Source organism: Netta rufina (genome assembly GCF_964035555.1).
Source record: "Netta rufina genome assembly, chromosome: 4".
Taxonomy (NCBI): Eukaryota; Metazoa; Chordata; class Aves; order Anseriformes; family Anatidae; genus Netta; species Netta rufina.
The window spans coordinates 45,217,887-45,235,856 of record NC_140127.1 but is presented as its reverse complement, the minus strand read 5'-3'; positions in this window follow the sequence as shown (position 1 = coordinate 45,235,856).

The following is a 17,970-nucleotide window of genomic DNA, read 5'->3' as shown; positions in this document are numbered from 1 at the left end:
TATGGAGCTTTAATAGATGTAGTGGCAATTTCTGGTGTGACAGAGGCATGCAGAAATGCAGAAACAACGAGGTACACTAACAGAAAGCTTTGAACCTATTTTTTTTTCAGCACTCAGCAAGTACGGGATTTGACTCTTTCGCAAGGATCCTAGATTAGATCGGATTTTACGACACTTGGCTTTGATTCCCTCAAGTTCTTACAATATTGCTCCAAGATTACTTAGGAATTAGCCCTTACTAGCATAAACATGGTGTGTTTGCCCAGCCATACAGCAAATTTCACTTGGGCTTGCCAGGCAGGAAAAGGGTAACTGACCCTGTATCTTTGCTCAGAAGCACGGGACACGCATCCCTGGTAGCACACAGGAAGGAGTAAAATTAAGAAAAACTTGCCCCTGCAGCCATTCCAACAGTGAAACCTGAGTTAATACAAATCTGAGCTCAAAGTAACTAACCAAAGCAATCCTGGACACTGGACAAAACATTTTACAACTGAACACCTTATTTCCCTTCCCTTCTACAGAGGATAAAACCTTCAAATCTACACATTTTATGGGCTGTCTGCTTAAGCTGCCAGTGAACACTTTGCAAAGCCCTTGGTGATATGCTTTTTTTTTATTATTGTTTTGTAAATAACAACAGAAAGAAGGGCATCTTACTACAAGCTGAAATCCCCATGGGTATGGAGTGTCCTTGCCTGTCCCTGTTATGAACGCTGACAGTGCAAAAAAGGATTTATTCCTTTTAAAAATCAGGAGCTATACTGCAGCACCTCTGTGGTGCCACACATTTCATAAACCTCTTCAGTTGTCCACTTTGCAGCTGCAGCAGCCCAGTATTAAAACAGCCTCTGTTACAATAGAACAGGCTTGGTACACGGCCTTTGTACAGTTCATTTTTGGTACCACGTATGTCCAACCTGAAAGTGTTTCAGCTCAAACAAATCCCATGCTGAGCAGACGTGGGAAGTCAGCAGGCAGGAACCCCAGGGCTGACGGTGGGCTCGAGCCAGCCATCACAGCACACAGCGGACTGCAGACAGCATGGCTCCAATCCCCCCCACCTCTGCTTGCTTCCCCAGCCCCCTCACCATGTTTTGTTTGCTGCTTTTCTCTCTTTTTTTGGTGAACATTCGAAGCAGGGAGCATTTATTAACAAGCAAGAGACAGCCAGTTTCTCCCCAAATGGCCCACATGGTGAGAACTACTTTTAGGTACCGGTATTAAAAGAACGAGGTGGCTTGCGTGGAGAAACTGGAACCCAGCTTGGTATTTTCCACTTTGCTCAAGCTCATTACAGAAATCTCTACTCTGCACTACCTGATACAGCACCTGCAGATGTTCTGTGCTTTGAACAAAACCGAAAGTTACACAGCTGAAATTTCAGAGTTGGTGTTAGTTTATATCAAGACATTGAGAAATCAAGTAACAGTGTGGAGGTCTGACTTCCTCAGTGAATTCAGCTTGTTTATCAGGAAAGACATATTGTCAACATTAATGACTTCAATCTGTGTTACAAATATTTGCTCTCTTGCTTTAAGACTAGCATCTTCAAGTCTGGAGATACGTTAGTCACAAATTGTGCCTTCAGTTAAAAACACTTCTATGCAGTACTCGGCATCTGAAAAGATGTTGAAGTCAGCTGCACAATACCCACAAGCCAGAAGACCAATTAATATTATTAACATTGCTATTATTAGTTTTGTTCTGTTTAAGCTCATCATTTTTCTGTTTAGATGAGGCATTTAATAGTTCTTTGAGTAGTGAGTGTAAGAAAAGATAGTATCCTACCTGCAGAGTGACCAGAAACAAAGACTGTAGGACAAAATCGTGGTGAGAAGATAATTCTGGCTCCACCTACTGCAACCAGAGCACTCTGTTACTATACCCTGACACAAAAAAATGCACCACACAAACACAAGACAAAGCACCTAGCAAGAGGGAAGCCGTTAAGTGTCAGGATTTATTCTGCAGACGCATTTAAAATACATCACTGCTTTAAGCAGAGGCAAACAGGACGGTTACAGTCTGCATCGTCTCACCTCGTTCTCACAGACGCCAACTCTGAGCAACTCCTCTTCCAATAAGCAGCAGAAGAAAGCTACCCACAAATACTTGGAGCACCTCGCCACTGGCCCAGCAATCTCCTCAAGTTGCTAGTAAGTGAAGACGTGCTCTTAGACATCATAAGCAAACAGGAGCTCCAGTTCACATGCCTCTTAATAGGTGGGATGGAAAATAGTTCATAGGTGGGACGGAAAATAGAAGCATCCACCCTGTGAAACAGCACTAAATTTACAAGGGAAAAACAGCACCCCGTGGTGAGCCTGCCTGCAGGAATAAATGCATCAAATGTGATGAATTTCACAGGGTTATGTCAGTGAGCAAAGAATTCAGTACAGCCTCAGCAGCCAAGCTGTACAAGTGTCCCAGTGTCTGTATTTCACCGTCCACACCACTTCCACTGGGCAGTCTCCCCCACCCAGCCTGGCTGGAGGCCCTCACTCCTCCAGCTCTGAGCTCATCTCTAGAGAGGAACCTCAGGAAATTTCCTGGGGTGATACCGGACGCCTGCCTCTGCTTCCTTGTAACAGAAAGCTCTTATAGCAAATGTACAGATACAGCTATTGCATGAGGCACAGTCTGAGCCCTTGTAAAATCCTTCGAGTCCCAGGTTATGGCAGCACAGACAGCTGTGGCTATGTCACATCAGTGAAGAACAAGTGCAGAGGGGCACAAGGCAGCATCTCAGACAGGAATGAAGGAGACATCTGCGTTTTAGGAAGGAAGCGAAAGCGAAGAGGCATTACCCTGCATCTCAGCGTGGCGGCACGGGAGAGGGGGTGATGTGACGAACCAGCCAGCACACAACAGCCAGGGGTTCCCCGGGGGCAGTCCTGACAGCCACTCCGATGAGTGACATGCCTCATCACACAGCCTGCGTCATTTCAGAGGAAAAGGGAAAATGTGCAGAGAGAAGTACGGGCGGATCGCTACCGATAGCTACTGGAAAAGCGAAGGAAACAACCGTCAAGCCAATGGCTCACCAAGTGCTCCCCTGTGTAGGAAACAGGCTGTCACCGGGATCAGATGAGAAATTTTCTTTTAATAGGTGTGTGTGAGGCAGTGAAAAAAACACCACATGCATGTTCCTTGGTCAGCTGTTGTTAGTGAGCCCAAGTAGGCAAGGGTGATGGAAGGGAACAGCTCAGTTCCCTCATGCCGAAGGGTTATTTTAAGGAACGAGTCACCAAAGACGACTGCTAAAATGCCTTGAATTCACCCAAAAAAAGTCCCTGTAAGAGGATTGCTCCTGTCAAGGCTTGCACAGTACCTTAGAACCGAGCATGGCACTTCCCAGGCCACACGTACCTCATCTTCCTGCATCCGTCCATGCCTGCAGGTCCAAGTGCTCCCTCCAGTCCCATCGCGTTATGTCACAACAGCCCGTGTCACAGGTGAGGTACCACGGATACCTAACGCCCAGGTGACATGCAGACCTGGAGCCCCATCACCAGCACACGGTACACCAGGGGAACCTCACTCAGCTCCTGGAGCTTTGGCAAAGGCAGAGATCTGCTCACAGGACGTGGTCTGCAAGCCTCAGGCTGCAATGACTTCAGGGCTCCCCTGGCACATCCATCAGCACTTCCTTCAAGGAGAGATGCCTGCAGGGGCTGACATCTGCCATCCTGCCACCACCACAAGCGTTTCCAGTTATATTATCTATTTTACCCCTCTGTGTAGCCTACCCTGCTTGCCACCAGAGCTCAGATGCCTTTTGGTAACAGACAGTTCGCCTTCTTTCAAGTCTCACAGGCACTTCCTGCCGCGCTTCAGCTTTCACATCCAAGTTACTTCTCAGTTCTGCAATCGGGTCTCACTGTCTCCATTACAGGGTGCACAATCCACAAAGGAAATGCCAGCACAACAGCCTTCTGCAGCAGCCAGCTAGCAGCACTCAGAGCGTCACCCAGGAGCCCAGGGTTGGGCACCGACCATGTGCTGTGCTGTAGCACAGAGCTCAGAGCCAGCACACACGGCCACAGCTCCTGCCTCAACCACGGAGTGTTAAAAACATACACAAAGGACCTGGAATACAGGTTGAGAAATCTCATTGCATTTCCATAGCACACACCACAAACAGAGATGATCTGTGGTCCCTCTCAGGCAAGCCATGGGTGCCTCAGTCATTCACCCTCCCTCATCGCGAGGGATGGTGCCACCTTTCATCCTTGATGGGGAAGAGCATTTCCAAATCAGCACACTGCTCCAGCATTCAGACTGTACAAGAACTGTAGAAAAAACAAGAGAGAGTTCTGGCAGAGGCTGCCTGGGACTCGCAGCCGCCTTACACTGTGCATCTCTGTGCCAGGCATCAGCAGGCTAAGGCAGCAACAAGCAAGTAACAAGATACGTGTACACTAAATCCCAGCAGCTACCACTGAGACTTAACAACTGAAAACGTCCAGTTAGGAGTAACATTTACCTACCAGGTGACTATCAACACGTTAACTCCCAAGGATTGTGCTCGTGTGGGGCAAGTATGCAAGTTTTTAAAGCTCTAAGAGATACACCCTACAGAAATTGCAGTGTCTCTTTTATGCACCTCGTCATCTCAGCCCCCTGTTCTGACCCTGTATCTTTGCTGCTAGAGATCCGTTTCTCTCTGTTTGTGGCCAAGGAGTCCAGAAAGGCTTTGAACAGATATGACAATACCAAAGGGCTCAGGCTGCTGCCCCAATACACCCAGTTCTGTGAATGCCTGGCTTCTTGAGGTACGACTGCTGTTGGGCACAAGGAGATGAGGCTCCTCCTGCACCTGCGGGGGGACCCAGGTGATCATAACGTGTAGCGAGGGCCACCTCGCCCAGCCCCCGCTGTCCCCTAAAGCCCCCCACTAGCCCATCGTGGCCATACACAGGACTACAGAGCAGGACGAAAGCCCAGCTGGCTGCATGAGGAAACAAGAAACTTGCTGTGGAACCAGAGGGCGCCTCATGGATGACCGAGCCCGCAGCAGGCCTCAAATCCCTTGCACGGAGGCTGCCAAAAACATTTCTGGTTCTCAGCCAGAGCCTAGATGTCAAACACAGACCTGGGCCCTAAGGCAACCTGAGCCTTCCTGCTCAGCAGACGTGCAGGGTCAGATGCAAGAGAAGACACGATGGTATTGTGATTACTGCAGGACTTTTTATTTTTTTAATGCATGTTTTTAATTTTTTTTTTTTTTAAGGCCACACTCAATCCTGGCCCAGCTACAGAACGACAATGGCACGGTTTGGCACAGCCATCCCACATCCCCAGACAGCAGCAAGGTGCTGCAATAACATGACAATGGGGCTGAAAAACGCAGAGTAGAAAAACATGTCCCAGACTGGAAAGCTACTGAGCCTTGCACAGAAGCTGTGGCCCAAATCAGAGTCATGACTAGGATATTTCAGCAAATCTTGATGTTAAGAAAACTCACTGTTACCTTCCCCTTCCAAAAACCTAACTGTGGCAGTGCATGCTTCTGGATATCCCCACAGCAATTGCAGTGTGTCCCATTAAGGTCTTCTCGAGCACCGAATGGCAATTCTCAGACCTGACACAGATGCCATGAGTGATATAAACAGAGACCAGGATCCAGCCCAAGAAAAGCAATGAGCTAGGGGCCATGAGATTTGAGTTGGAGTCCAAGTTCCTGCCAGCCAAGCGAATCTGGGCAACCCAGGCTGCTGTGCTGGGTCCTTTTCTTCCTCCCCTACTTGTAACACATCTGTTTCAACTTAAGCTCAGCAGGACAATGGCTCTCTGTTGCCGCAATGCCCAACATGTTGTGCTTCCATTAGGAAGCAACAAAAAGCTTACACGCGTAAGGTGACTGTTCGATATCCAGGCAGAGAGTGCAGAGATTCTGGCACAGTGCTTTCTTTCCTGGGTTTTCTGCTGCAGAGGAACAGGATGGAGTCACCCACTCACCACAGTGGAAGCAAAGTACAGAGGAATTTGGACTGTGCAGCCCGTCTCGTCAGATCAGGGGACGTACCTCATCTCACTTCAAGCAGCTGTGGAAGGCACAAGCAAGAAACGCCTTGCCGGCTTTTACACAGACCATAAAATCAGAGACAGCTCACTTGTTTGAGAACCGTTCCCAGCAGAAAAAATACATGGGGCAAGCCTTCATCACTTTTTCCCATATTAGGTGTTTTTCAGACGGCATGGAAGCAGGTAGGAAAACGAAGCCCAGCACTGGCCCAACTACACAGCGTAAAGCGAGTCTCACAAAAGCAAGTGAGAACTGGACATCATTTTGCATTCAAGAACCCTGGGCTGAGAAACGGTTTGGCACAAAGGCAGCACCTCCTAGCATGTCTCCTCCTGATATAAGCACTGACACGAAGAGGGGGGGCCCTTATCTCAACAACTCAACTGTAGGCAGCTCACAGACGCTGGAGCAGGGCAGGAGGTCCCGCACAGCCACCTCTCAGCTCTCTCTGTAGCCACCTGCTCACACCAGCACCCCAGTTATTAAATGATGCTGGCAGCTGGGGCACTGGAAGGGGCTTCCGAAGGAGGGATGCAGATGCACAACATGGACCATGGTTTTGAGGAGATGCAGGAGCTGTTTTTACTGCTGTCCAGTCACATCCATGAAATATCTTCAAGTTTAGCTGGAGACAGCACCACGGCCGTGCCCAGCTACTACATGCATCCCACAGCGTGTCCTCGTGCTTCTTCACACACTCCCGCTGAGCACAGAGGAGACAACAGGCGAGCATTTCCTCTGGTGTTCGATTCAACCCCTGGCCACCTGGTAAACACCTAGTACAGACCTCATGGCTTCTTAGCCTCATTTCACCTGTGATTTCTGTAGTCCAGTGCTGTGGAACAGTACCATAGTTGCACACAGTGCCCATAGGACTGGCAGGCCTCTTGTCTAACCACCCTTCACTGTTGCTGGTTAAATCATGTTTCTAGAAGTATTTTAAATGCCCTTACCCACCACTGTAGCTTCAACAAAGCTGAAAGAGAAAATGCTCCTCACCAGCTGAAGACCTCTCTGTACTAGGAAGCATTTCTCTGAATTAGGGTTAATATGCCATCACCACCATTAAGAAATATAGGGCTTGTAAAGAGAATAACTGTGAGAGAAAAAAATGGTAACTTTGGCTTCATGTGTTTAAGTAGTAAAGCAAGGTCTACTACAAGGAAATAACAAAGTGTCAGCAAGTGGAAAACTTGTTAGCAGAAGGAAAAGAATAAGTGTTTTGTCCTCAAAGGTGAGCAAGGCACCATTAGCATTCATGTTACCAGGAGCAGCCAACAGAAAAAATTGTAACGGAGCATCCAGCAAGCCTCTGTCTCTGCTTTTTAGCATTCAGTTACAAACTCTAGTTCCCAGTCTCATTTCACAAGGGCTTTGCAGGTGTCCCTCAAGGAGCCAGGGTGAGAAGTCAAGAACTTCCTGAAGTTGCTTTCATTAATGTTATTTTCAAATAATTTTTCTATCCTTCACAGACTGAATGCAAATATTTTTTGTTCTTTATGGTGGCTCCTCCGTTTTACACAAACATCTTTCCTAAGCACTTTTTGTGTGTGAGATGAAATATGGCACATTTGGGGATGAGCAAGGGCTGAATGAGGTGAAGCCACTCAGAAGGTGACTGACAGCACAGGGATGACCTGGACACCGAACTAAACCATTTCATTTGACTTGCTTTTAAATAAAGTATATTCTGAAAAACTCTAATTGGTTTGCTAACATGCGCAGGATGGCCGTAATTCATTTTGTTTTCAGAACTTTTAGGAAGGATTTGCCTTGGGTGCTTTTAGTTCACAGGTTTTCCATCTAGTAAATGGATTTGATTTCACTGACCAGAGTGGGATGGAAAGACTCCGTTAGTTTGAAGAGGCATGGATTGGAGGTGTCTGTCGAGCCCAGAAAAATGGTACTACTCCAGTACTAGATAAGAAATTCTGGGAGATTTTCAGAAATATTGCAAAGCCCGGTTTGTTTTCACTTCCATTTTTAGTACGTATATAAACAAACCCTAACACAAAAGAGGGGAGCTTTTCATGATGTGATAAAACACTCAGACTACTCCCTTGGTCTACAACGCCACCAGCATCATTTTACTGTCCTGTTTCCTTGCCTCTCCCTGCAGTCCTCTCTGGTGTTTTCACCCTGCACCCTCACTCACCCCTGAAATGACAAGTTGGGAAATGGCATTTCTCCATGTGGCGACGAGCGACCAGGTGTAGTGGGTTTACGTGGCAAGGTTTTGGTAGCAGGGAGCCATAGGGGTGGTTTCTGTGAGAAAGATCTAGAAGCTGCCCCATGTTTGGGAAGGGCCCCATTGTTTTCCAGATCCGAGCCAATAAGCGATGTTGTTTTTCGCCTCTGTGAGAGCATATTTAAGACAGGGAAAAAAACGCTGCGCCACACAGCAGCCGGGAGTGAGAGAATAGCCTTGCACCAAGGTCAGTGTAGAGGGAGGGGGAGAGGTGCTCCAGGCGCCGGAGCAGAAGTCCCCTGTGGCCTGTGGTGAGGACCATGGTGAAGCAGGATGTCCCCCTGCAGCCCATGGAGTACCACGGTGGAGCAGGGTTCCACGCTGCAGCCCGTGGAGGAGACCACGGTGGAGCAGGTGGCCCTGCACCGACGGAGGCTGCCGCCTGTGGAAGACCCCTGCCGGAGCAGATTCCGGGCCGGACCTGTAGCCCGTGGAGAGGAGCCCACGCAGGAGCAGGTGATCTGGCAGGAGCTGCTGCCCGTAGGGGAGCCAGGTTGGAGCAGTTTTCTCCTGAGGGATGGACCCCGTGGTACGGACCCATATCTGGAGCAGTTCTGAAAGAGCTGCTGCCTGTGGGAAGCCCATGCAGGATCAGTTCATCAAGGACTGCATCCCGTGGGTGGGACCCCACAGCACAGGGGACGAGAGTGACCGAGAAGGAGCGGCAGAGAAGAAGTGCTGTAGACTGACCATAACCCCCATTCCCCCATTCCCCTGCGCCGCTCGGGGGGAGGAGATGGAAGAGGGTGGATGGGGGGAAGGTGCTTTTGTTTTTTTTTTTCCTTTGTTTTCTCACTTCTCTCGCTTGTTAGTTGTAGGCAATAAATCTTACTATCTCCTTATGCCGAGTCTGTTTTGCCCGTTACAATAATTATTGCGTGATTTTCTCGTCCTTATCTCAATCCTTGAGCCCTTTTCACATATTTTCTCCCCATTCCTCTTTGAGGAGGGGGAGTGAGAGAGCGGCTGTGGTGGAGCTCGGCTGCCCACTCGAGCGGAACCACGACACCAGGGCAGCCCTGCACACTGATCTATGTGCTCGCAGCGGTGGTTTTAGTCGGACACAGGAGGCCAAATGGCAAGGTGATGTTATCCTTCATGCACAGGATGAAAAAGTGCAGCCATCTGAAACTCAGCAAACAGAGCAACGACAGGGACAGCAGTGCTTCAAAGGTCTAAGCACCACTCCTTGAGCAAGCCATTCACGTGCAGGCTGACAAGGAAAAATCGCGACATTCAGCTGCTGCTTCTTTGCAGGCAATTCGTGCTTCAGTTCAGCCAAAGCTCCTTGTATCATCACTTTCTGGAAGCAGTTTATGATCTCTGCCTCCAGAAAGCAATTCCATCACCGAGCAGGAAGGGCATGCACTGAAGATGAACCTAAGCCACAGCGTGTGATGATCAGGTGTCCTGCAGCAAACAGCAATTGTTACCCAAAACACAGTTGGCTTCTACTCGGGCTATCCCCACAGGTGGACAAACCCAATTCCAAGACCAAAACTAGTCCCAGCTCCTAACAAGCCTCAACCACAATGACCATTTCATACCCTCTGGCACATTTCTGACAACTAGCTGATCATTTCTGAACACATAAAAACATCTTTTTTTCCCCAGAATCGCAAGCAAGGCCAGCCATTTACTTCACCATGGCTGGTCACAGCCTGTTAGCATCCAGCTGCCAAGCATGAACATGTTCCACAGTTACCTACCTTGTGCAAACGATGCCTTTTCCATTTCTGTAACAAAGCACTGAAGGCCTCATTAACTGAGAACACATACTGGTGACAGGTACAGCCCAGGGTACTGAAAAACCTCACAGTGGTGTTTCCCCTTCTGCCACAAACCTCAACAGGCTGTGCAACACCACACGGCAGTACGTTTCCCAGACCCAGAAGCCACACAAATTCTCAGTGTTAAAGGGCATCTACGTGCAGCCACATACTGAAGCGGAGCAGACAGCTGGCTTCTAAGCAAGCAAACATTTCCGTAGCTGCTACAGTTACCTTACTGCCAGGGGAAGGAAAAGCAAGAGGAAGGCTGAATCCACATTGTTGATCTCCTCTAGATGGTGAAAAGCGTTGTCAAGTTTTTCTAAGAAAACACCGAGTGACAGCCTCGGTCAGACATGATAAAGATCTCTCGCTGCAGACCGTTCAGAGCTTCCACTCAGCACTTTCCCGAGCATCACATTTGGCTTTTTCATTGGTGAAGAAAGTCCTGCCACCCCTCTGAGGTTGTCCTGGCAAACACTTGGAAGGAAAACTTCAATGCAGAAAAAACTGAGATGCTCTCACAAAATGGCTACTTCCAAAACACGTCGTCATTCACAAGCCCCACTTTTTTTTTTTTAAACTATGTGTAATTTGTATGAAACTTGGCCTTGTGAGATACCAGCAGTGTCATCAACAACAGTAAGTCACAGAACATGCCATGTCTAAAGCCAAAATAAAAACAAATTTCATCTTATCAGAAATTGGAACATTCTCTTATTATTTTTCTACAAACTACAATATTTTGCTGTTAATATGCAGAGCGCAAGGTCTCCTTAGAGGGAAAAAAATACAGCATTGCTGTTGAGACCTGCTCAGTGTGATTAATACCTTTAATAAACAAATAAAATTACCAGCTGCAATATTGACGTAGAAACACTTTACTTTTTTACCCTTCCTATAGTTAGGCCCAGCTGCTACTACAACAGCAAACTTTGAAGTGCACACAAGAAGTAAAAAGCCCAGAGAAGAGTCTTTCATGCAAGGTGGTACAAAGGGAAACTACTCCGCACCACAGCCGCTGATAACACAAACATCAGACCTGATATCAATTATTCCATCTCTTCAGTTCTTGCTTCCAAATTCTGTGTTCTTCAAACTCATCACTCTGATAGATTTAACCCTTGGCATTTCCATAAAATAGAAATCCCTCATCCATCGGCTCTTGTGAGACGAACAACATCTGACAGGAGGAGAATAAAATTATTATTCGGGACCCTAAGTCACATCCATGCTCAGATACTACAAGAAAAGCCAAGTTATTTAAAAGAACTTTCTTTATCTAAAATGATCTCTTCTTCCAACTCTAGTCACCTGACGATACGATCTAATGCACTCCTCAAAATAATCCTAGTCCTTTACTACCCCTACTACATCTCCAAAACATTTTTACTTGGCAGATTGACTTTGTGTGAACAGAACGAGACCTGCATGCACAAAGATCCAGCACTCCTTGCTAAGATGCATCTTCATGGTTTTCCCCTACACTTCCTCGGCCTACTTGAAATTGAAATTTTTGCTCAAAGGCTCACAGACAGTTCTTGACAGCTGATGAGATTTGAATGATCTACATTGGAAAAGATGGACAACGCGAATAGCAATTATACTCTGTACATAAGAACTTCAATATACTCTGGGGAGCAAACACCAGTTAATGAACAAGGACAGAAGTGACCATAACTAATGCAATATTAAATAGAGTACAATCCCTAGAATGGTCACTGTCAAAGACCCAATGCAACAAGTTCCCAGAAGAAATGGATCTGTCTAGATCCTAGATTTACCCAGGATCTACTTAGATCTTGGGTAAATTGCAGGTATAGATTCTGGTAACAAATTACCAAATTCTGAATTGTCACAAAACCTGAACAGACTTAGAGATTTGTTTAAAACATCATTAATTATCTTTTAGGATAGAGTTACACTACAAAGAGATCAGAAATGGCAAAATATCCTTCCAAACCTACTGTATCTGGAACATTAATGCTCTGTATTTCCTAAATCCTGCAGCCTGTTGCTCACAACAAGGGCCTCAAGGTAAGAAGCAAGTAGAAAAGCCTCAGCAGTTACTTGGCTGGCCAACTCGAAGAGCAACCTGAGGCCCAGCTGATGAGGGGCTGGGGGAATGTGCTTGGTTGTGTGCTGTCTCTTGGCTCTCCAACGCCAGCATATCCTCGCCAAGCCAAGGTAAGGCTCCAAGCAGTCCTGTAGTATCTGGAACTGCCTTTGCAGCCAGCAGAGAGCTAGTTCTCCAAAGAAGGGATCTACACTGATCCTACTGTTACCTTTTCCTCCGTAGCAATATGCCCCGTCTTGTCAGTTTGCTGTCAACAGCTCTTCAGCAGCAGTTCAGGAGCATTAGAAGCACTTCTTTCAGCTGAGCCACAAGGGCTGGGCTGCTCAAGTCCACAAAGAAGATTTCGTGATTAAAAGAAACTCGAGTACGTCATTATAGCTTGTAGTCAGAGTACATTATCCCTTTAATTATTTGTTATTTCGTCATCTGTGCCTTTTTACAAAGCCAGCTAGATATAACACATTTAAGTAAGGCTCATCTTCATCCTTCATCTCCTGCCTACCTGGAAATCATTCTGATGAAACCTTTGTTGGCATAAAGTACAAACATCTTCACATGACAGAGACAGAGATGAAGTAAGGAATGCTCCTCTGGGTACCACTACAATTACCTCACTTTGTGGGGAAAAAACTCTGTCTGGGAAAACAGTCTTCATACTGCACAGGGACTGCCTGCCTGCTCAAAGAGTAGCCTTCGGTGAACAGTGAAGAAGCAGAAGCAGGTGCTTTAACTGCCAAAAGGAGGTGGGCTACTTTTACATGGTCCTAACTCTGCCTGAGGAAGTGCAAGACCATCAAGGCAATTTGGTGCAAGACATGGCTCACTTACGGGAACATAAGGGCTCAGCATTCCTCCCAAATGTTACAGCCACCTCAACAAAAGAGGCCTTGGATTTTTTTTTGCTGAAAAGGCAGAGAAAAGTAAACTTCTAAACCTAGCACAAGTGCAACCCTAATCCTTGAGTCAAAACTACTCCAGTGTCCTGCTTTCTGGAAATTTGGAAAGAAGAAAAGGGTGCCTCACTGTGACGAGGCAACGCTGCTTGAAGAAAACGTGACTTGATGGCAGTCCTCTGGAGCCTGGGGCTGCTGTGCAGCTGGGAGCCTGCTGGTCCTTCCCAGCCAAGCACTGAGCACGCCTGTGATGAGGAGGCACATTAGGGACAGCTTTCCGCTGACAGGCCACCAGTCTGACAGGTCACCAAGTTCACCAGTCTGGTGGCATCAACAGCAACTTAACAGTTGTCCTTCACGTAGCAGCTAGAAACGAACACTAGCACTCTCGTGGGGTTTACCTGGAACATACTGTCACCGAAGCAGAGGTAGCAGAGGTGGCCTCACCTCCCAGCAGGTGACAACCAAAGCTGGGTGGCTGTGGTCTCCTTGACATGGAACAGCTGCACCAACACACTGCTTGCTTCACTCGCTCCTTCAGCTGCACCCCACGTAGACACACACGGCAGGGTCCCAGTCCTGGGCCACTTGCTGGGCAGCTCTCCAGCTCCTTTTGCAGCTACTCCTGGTGATAAATGACTTCTCAGGTTAGAAAGAACACACAAATATCCGCAAGGTAAAGTCTCCCTCCATGGCTGCCACCACCAACCAAGGGCACCCCCAGAGCTCTGCTCGAAGGAGCCTTCAGATGCCTGGCACTGCGGCTGAGCTGCTGGCATGCACATCAGTGGGATCACAGCCACGCAGCCACTACCTCAGCAGTCTGCAGTGCAAGCGAGCTGCTAAAACACTAATACCAGAGTCACAGATACCTTGAATCGTTTTTCAATTGCCTTCTCCAAACAGATCAAATTCAACCTCGCCTTTAAGAAAAAGGCGAACCAAGGCTTTTCAAACGAACCCATAGTTCAGCATCACTTCTGAAAGCCTCGCTAGCCTGTGGCACCAGCAGGGCTTTTTTCAAATCCCTCTTTCTCATCCTTCCCAAGATTAGTGGTCTGAACTTCTCCACCTTCTGTGAGCACGTGCAGAAACAGCAGCTGCTACTTTAGGGTTAGCATGGCCTCCAGTTACAGCATCCCACAGCACCAAGGCAGGAGCACACAATTTCAAACAAGGTCTGTAATACACTGGTCCTTTGGAAAAGGAGTATTTCAAGCAAAGGCTCCTCCGATTTTCACTGATGCTTAGTACCTGTGGCTTTAATGGACTCTAGAAGACCAGAGGGGTGTCCAGTATTGGGACGTCCAGTATTCATAGAACAGTCATGAAGCCGTGTTTAAGAAACCTCCTCTCTCCAGAGCGCACTTCTGGAAGAGCAGCTGCTGCCTGGGGAAGAAGAGGGACTGTGGCAGGTGCTCCATCCAGCAGGGCCGAGGAGCAGACTGCAAGAACCGCCAGTGCAATTCCCCACGCTGCTGCACAAACGAGGGAATCCGAGGAGCCCTCAGCTTCGGCACAAGGAACAGCAAGGCCCTGAGGTCACCTTCATCCCTGCAGTCCAACCGTTTCACTCACCTACTGTCCTCAGTCCCTGGGGATCCTGCTGTGCAGAGCCCGCAGCAGCAAGGTCCTTCTCACGTCCCGCCATGCTGAGATGGGTTTTGGCCCTTCCCCTTTTATTGGTGTCCTCTGTTCACACTGACTTGCCCGTGCTGCCCGAGCACCACCTGCACAGCACCTTGCCCTGTCATCTGTCTGCCTAAGGTGGCTGCAAGCATGCAATAAATGAGCAGAACTAAATCCCTTGGGTCCCTTACTGGGGTGTTTAGCAGGCATGAGACGGCAGCACTGATCACACAACCTCCTGGGCAATACTAACTCAGCTATGCTAACCAGAAGACGGCTGGATTAGGGTAGTATTTCATCTCTGAAAGGAGTTGCTCATTATTTTCCACAATGATCTCATCTCAGAATCCATCATTTGCTTGTTCAGTTGTTTTTCTTTTCACTGCAGTATCCATGGCTCAGATTGTGAGCTGCGATAGAAAGGCTGATGTGACTTAGCCAAACTGACAGGGGGGGGGTCTGAAGAAGATGCACGAGTCAGCTGCAGTTCAGTGACAGCTGCTCAAGTTTATCAGAGAGGGAGAAAAGCCGAAAATGCTCCCCTTAACTGCAGGGCAGACTCCCCCAGTGGGCATCCAAACCGTGCCCTGATGTGATACTCATTCAAATCCCAAGTTACACTCGGATCACAAAGCCTACCCAGTTCCCAAAAACCAGCTTACAACAGGTTACCAAGAGTTCTCCACTCAAAAATCTTTTATTTCTAATAGCTACGCAGATTTTGCAAACTTACCTCCCAGTTACTGAACAATGCTGAGTTTTAAGTAGTAAATTTATACTCATCACTTCTTCCTGTGCCATCGTACATAAAGGAGAACACTTGGTTTCCATAAGTTATATGCAGAAAGTGACACAAAACGTGGTGACGAACACTCAAAGCTGACATCAAACAAATAAATGATCTTGTTTCAAGCCCAACCCGTTCCCTGGGCACGTGTTTTAACACAGCACAGGAGTTACCAAACACCCATTTGTGATAATGAGAGGTGTCATTCCTGGGGATGCCTTACAGACAAAGCAGGTCACCCGCTACTACCATGCCGAACTGGCAGCACAGTTCATTATTAGAAGATACCTTCAGAAAACATATTTCTCATATCTGGTTTTCAGATCTACCCACAGGTAACCACTTGAGGAAATGAATGAAGATGCGGTGTGGTCTACTGGCTTTGAACTAAGTGCCTGCTGTAGAAACGAGCTAAAACATTTTTATCTCAATAGAGGTAAAATATTTTAATTTGTTTTTCTAATCATTTGAGTAACTTCATCTTCATGAGAAGAAATGCAACATTTTCTCCCCTTAACTGTACAATATAGTATTGTACACATACAACTGATGAAAATTTAGCTAACTTGACCAAATCAGCTCAGAGGCTTAAGTCCCTTTAAATAGTGAACAAGTGGCATTTAGCATCCTACCTACTGAATTTTCATTTTAAAATTGAACATGGTTTTGAAGTAAACAAACTGCACTGTCCAGCACAAGCACAGTACCCCCAGGTTTGTTTTTCAACACAGGCAACGAGGCAGCTGTCCTTTAATAAAGGAAATATTTAACCCTATTTCCATTACACGGACAGAAGTTTGCATGGCAGGGAATCCAGTATCCAAAATACCTCGACATCGAATTCCAGTAGTGACTAATGCTGCTAACATAAGCTGCATCAACTCCAGCATCATGCAAGATGACCTACAGTGTAAGAGACAAACGATGCTTTATACAATTACAGTAGTGCAGCTGCAGATGTTCCAGCTCCTGATCAACATCTTGCAAAGATCATGTCAGCCACTTCAGACATCTCTGTGTTACATGTACAGTTGGGCTTGTCTTGCAGCAACTTGCCCAGTTTAAAAAAACCTGTCTACTCTCGTTTTTGTCGTAGCAAACATAAGTCAAGGAACATGGCAAATATGATTCTACATGTAGGGGAGCTAAAGTGACTCAGTAAAACGCTACCAACTGCGTGCTGTCAATGCAAAAGACAATTGCCCTCTCATTCAGAGCACTGAGGTATGTTACTAAGAAATAGAGCAGAGCAACAGGAGTTGGGAAACACATCTGGCATTTTCTCCTTCTGCCAATTAGAGCCCTCTCGATTTCTGGAAGTGCAGCAATATTTCTCAGTCTCAAACTGAGAGAGGTCTCACAGATTCTTTCAACTTATTTCAGGGCTAAGGCAACACTAGAAAACGACTCAAAACATTTCTCAGTAATAAAAACAACAGTCTAGAGTGGTACTTCTCATTTAATGTGTGATTCTTAATGGATTTGAGTCGTGGTTTGTCAAATATTAATTGCTGACTTTTTACCCTTTGAAAAATACTTTTGTCTGAATCATAACATGAGAAATACAAGATGGAAAACAGATGACAGAACTAGTAAAGAATTTGTCCTTTCAGTTGTACAAAGAACTGAAGTTTCCCACAAGCAAACCGATATTCTAACCATGTGCTTCTGAAAGAGACAATCTTGTAAAGCTTTGTAGCCGCTGGTACTAAAACCCAGTGCCTTCCAAGTCACGGTAACTTTTTCTTCCTTATCCGGAAGCCTTCCTTATGCTTTAATGATTAAACCTGCTGTTCTTGTTCTAAGTCAGAGAAGGACTTGGTTACTGAAGCTACAGGGAAGGTTACTGCTTTTAAGGTTACTTGCTTTTCAATTTTAATTTTCAATTTTTCAATTTCAATTCTAACAGATTCGACATATTTAATTCTAACATTTTGGAACCATGTTTGCCAAGCCCCTGTGGTGTAACCCTGGCCCAGAGCATCACACTGCCTCAGCACAAACCTCTGCCTCCCACAAGCTCTCTGAACACAGCAAAGACAGCTTCTGGGTTTCCCCTGCCACCTGCGCCAGCGTGGTGGCTCCCAGCACCTTCCTTGTACCCAGCCCCAGCTGCTGCCTGCTTCTGAGGCCATCCTACCACAGCTGGGAGCGGGAGGGAAGGTGGAAGGCAGCATCCATCCCCAACGAGGGGCAGCGCGTCCCCGAGCAGATGTAAGCTCTTAAAATAAAGCAAAGCAAGAACAGCTGCAAATACCGTAACGACAAAGCAAACAAGAGTCCAGATGAATTGTACCGACTTGACGGCAGTCTGACAGAAAGCGTTTTGATCTTCGGTTTTAAATCACTGTGATTAAATTAATCTTAAATCAACTTACACTGCATTCATTTAAAACAATTTTCAACTGGTGCCACTAAACTGATACAAATGCAGTTTGTTTTCTTACCCAACAGCGTGTGCTTTGTTTCTCAGCTATGTTTCACAACACTTAACTACTGCAACACTGAGCCTTCCCTCTCAGCCCCAGCTTTGTAC